This window comes from Gossypium arboreum, chromosome 11, assembly GCF_025698485.1.
Source record: "Gossypium arboreum isolate Shixiya-1 chromosome 11, ASM2569848v2, whole genome shotgun sequence".
In the NCBI taxonomy this organism is placed as follows: Eukaryota; Viridiplantae; Streptophyta; class Magnoliopsida; order Malvales; family Malvaceae; genus Gossypium; species Gossypium arboreum.
Window position 1 is genome coordinate 74,140,588 of NC_069080.1, and position 4,211 is coordinate 74,144,798.

General features: G+C 43.0%; 1 long non-coding RNA gene across 1 annotated transcript; it reads left to right on the forward strand.

Moving 5' to 3' along the window:
* Positions 1-268: 268 nt before the first annotated feature.
* LOC128283679 (uncharacterized) lies at positions 269-762 on the forward strand. Its single transcript, XR_008274080.1, has 2 exons — positions 269-362; positions 508-762. It is a non-coding gene; the product is annotated as an uncharacterized LOC128283679 (long non-coding RNA).
* Positions 763-4,211: the final 3,449 nt, after the last annotated feature.

Sequence of the window (4,211 nt, forward strand, 5' to 3'; positions counted from 1 at the left end):
AGACCGAAGGCATTCGTGCGAGTCATTCTATCCGGGCTAAGACCAAGGCATTTGTGCAATCGTGATATCCGGTTAAGTCCCGTGAGGCCTTGGTGCGGGTTACCATATCCGGGCTATGTCCCAAGGCGTTTGAACGAGTAGCTATATCCGTGAAGCTCCGAAGGATGTGATTTGAAAATTTTAAGCTTGCTGGAAAATTTCAGCTAATACACTTGTGAAATTTCCCAATAACAAGGTAAGTGTGGTGTGTGCTTTGCGCGCTAGGAGTAAGAGCGTATGCATATCCGCTCCTATGATGGAACGAGTTATCGGCCTTAACGAAGCCGTTATTTGTGTATGAACCTAAGAGTTGGGATGGTGAAGTAAGTATGATTATGTGAATGTGTATTAGTGAAATGATGTATTTGGTTATGTGAATGTAATGCTTTAATTAAAGCTGATTTTATTCCTTGAGACTTACTAAGCATAAAAATGCTTACCCCGTTGCTTTGGCTCTCTGTCTTATAGATTTTGCTCGATAGCAATCGGATTCGGGATCATTAAAGTCGAAGTCATCCACACTATCAACGCCTCTATTTTGGTATAAATTTTGGTTGAACTTTGAAATGGCATGTATAGGACTACCCCTTGTTGGTTTAAAAATGTGGTGATGTATATGTGTACGGCCATGCGAAAACGGCTCGTAAAAGTGAAGAATGAACTTAGACTATTTGCGGTTTGTATATATATATATGGTGTCATGATGTGACTATGAATTGGAAATGGGAATGTTGGTCACATGATCAGCCATTGTGATGGTTAAAATGATCATATGTGGACCTATGTATGGCAAGACTAGTTGGTTCATGGAGACTACAAAATAGGTAAGACCTACCTTAAAAACAGATGCTGCCAGCTGCAGTAACGTGAATGTGAAAAATCACCAAAATTTGTAGGAATGGTATTAAATAGTTAATCAGCTATGTAAATGAACCTTGATGAGTCTATTTTCATATGGAAGAAACGAAATGGTCATAGGAGTTACTTGTTAAGAGATATTAAAGCTATTGTGAGACAGGGCCAGAATGGTTTCTGGGTCCCCTGTCGCAACTTTAAAAATTTACTATAAATTATCCAGAAAGAATTAGGAGTCATGCCTTATATTTTCAGATTCCATTTTGAGTCTAGTTTCATTAGAAACAAACGGCACCAGTATTAAAGCCCTGTGCAGAGAGATATTCAAGTTGTAACGCGCGAAGGTCAGAGCAGTCGATCCCTGTAACAGGGGTGACTTTAACTAATAAACTGTACCAATTGGCCCGACCAAAAATTCTAGAAATAAATCTATGGATGAATATATGAGTCTAAATTCAGGGAAAATTTACGAAACCAGTTTCCGAGTTTTGAAACTCGAGATATGATTTTTAAGGCGACAGTGATGCAGTTTTCCAGCCCGACTGGAAATGTCAAATTGGTGGGTAAAATATGTGGACTTGACTTGTTAACCCCTCGTGTCCGACACCGGTGATGGTCTCGGGATCGGGGTGTTACAATTTTATTGGTATCAGAGACACGGTTTAGTCGATTCTAGGACTACCGTGAGGTGTTTGGGGTCTAGCTATACATGCCATTAAATGATGAATCGATAGTGTGGTGATTTTTGACAATTTGACTTTGAGTTTGTTTATAGCAATGGATCCCGATCCCAACCGAGCAATAGCTGATGATGGGGAGAGTGTGGCGCTGCTCCCTTTGACAAGGGACAGCGTCGGCGGACTCTCAACCTATGGCCAGCAATCCGAATGATGAGGCTAGGCAAGCCTTTTATAGTGTGATGAACGAATGGTTTAACCAATACATTCAAACTAACACTACTGTTCCACAACCTCCATTCCCGACAAATGCAACCCCAAGACCTACAATACCTCCGATGAATCGACCAAATAAAGTCAAGTAAGCCCCGATCGATAGGATTCAAAACATGGGGCCACTGAATTTAAAGCTACGGATGATAATGATGCGAACGAGCTGAATTTTGGTTGGACAACACTATCCGGTGCTCGATGAGCTATCTTGTACACCGATGAGTGCTTAAAGTGTACCATCTCCTTGCTACGTGATTCCGCCTACTATTGGTGGAGTACTCGACTTCGTGGTGCCTAGAGAGCAAGTGACTTGGGAATTCTTTCAAACCGAGTTCAAAAAAAGTATATCGATCGAGATTCATCGACCAAAAGCGAAGGAATTTCTTGATCTTAAGCAAGGTTCTATGTCGGTTACCGACTATGAAGGAAAATTTGTGAGGCTTAGCCGATACGCGAGAATGCATTTCGTCCGAAGCTATTATGTATAAACGCTCGAGGATGGGCTGAATGATGATATAAGGATGTTCGTTGGCATTCTCGAAATACGAGAGATCGTAGTACTTGTTGAGCGAGTTTGTAAAGCCGAAGAGCTTAGAAAGGAGAAACAAAAAGCTGATGTGGGAACTGGAGAATTCCGAAAGAGGTCCTCGGGAAAGTCTCTTCAACAGGCATCGAAGAGATTTCGAGATGATGTGAACCGGTCTAGAGGCGCTTTGGGCTTTTCTAGACGAGGACGCGATCGACCCCCTGTGACCACACGAGTCACTTCGATCGCCAGTGGTGGAAATGATCGCCGAGAGAGGGCGGAGTGTCAACAAAGTGTGCAAGAAAAGTCCCCTAGTGTTCCGAGGTTCTTGTTTCCCGGCGGACTTGATGCTTTTGCCGTTCGATGAATTCGACGTTATTCTTGGTTTGGATGGGTTGACCATGCACGATGCGGTCGTAAATTGCAAAAGCAAGACTATCGATTTAAGGTCGCGAATAACGAGATAATTGGTCGAGTCTACGGACTTAAAGGGTTGCCACCGTAATATCGCAATGTTGGCCCGAAATATGTAAGAAAAGGGTGCGAAGCGTACCTTGCGTATGTGCTCGATGACAAGGAATTAGAAAAGAAACCCGAATCTCGCCGTGGTTTGTGAATACCGGATGTTTTCCACAAGAATTGCGGGTTTACCACTGTTCGGAAATAGAATTTGGCATCGAATTGGTACCGGTACCACTCAATTTCGATAGCTCCGTATCGTATGGCACCAACGGAATTAAAGGAGTTGAAAGCTCGATTGCAAGAATTGGTGGATAGAGGTTTTGCTCGCCGAGTTTCTCGCCTTAGGGTGCGCCGGTGTTGTTCGTGAAGAAGAAGGATGGAACCATGCGGTACAGCATCGACTATCGTCGACAATAAAGCGACGATAAAGAACAAATATCCGTTACCACGTATCGATGACTTGTTCGATCAACTTAAGGAGCCTCGGTGTTCTCGAAAATAGATTTGAGATCGGGCTATTATCAATTGCGAATCCGAGATTCGGACGTACCCAAGACGCCTTGAAACAAGATATGGTCACTATGAGTTCCTAGTGATGCCGTTTGGGCTCACTAATGCCCTACGGTATTTATGGATTTAATGAATCGGATCTTCGGACCATATTTGGATCGATTAAGTAGTCGTGTTCATTGATGACATCTTGGTCTATTCAAGAAATGAGATCGAACATCTTGAACACTGCGGTTAGTCTTGCAAATTTTACGGGATAAGCAATTATATGCTAAGTTCAGCAAGGGTGAGTTCGGTTAAGAGAGGTTAGCTTCTTGGGTCATGTGGTATCTGCATCGGTATTCGAGTCGACCAATAAAATTTCAGCCATACTTAATTGGAAGCCTCGGAGAAATATTACGAGGTTCGAGCTTTTTGGGGCTTGCGGTTATTACCGACGATTTGTAAAGGTTTCTCAACGATAGCCACGCCGATGACGGCTTACTCCAAAAGGATGTTAAGTTCGAATGGACGAGAAATGCCAAAAAGTTTCGATCAATCAAGACTTATTTGATGAAGCCCCAATTCTAGTGCAACCCGAATCGGCAAAGAGTTTGTCATCTATAGTGGCGCCTCCCTCCTTGGGTTAGGTTGCGTATTGATGCAAGAAGGTCGAGTTGTGGCCTATCGTCGAGGCAATTGAAGCCACACGAGAAAAAAAATTATCCGACCCATGATCTCGAATTGGCCGCCATCGTGTTCGCCTTAAAGATTTGGCGACATTACTTATTTGGTGAAAGGTGCCATGCGTACTCGGATCACAAAAGTCTCAAATATTTGATGACCCAAAGAGACTTAAATCTGCGACAAAGACGTTGGCTTGAACTGTT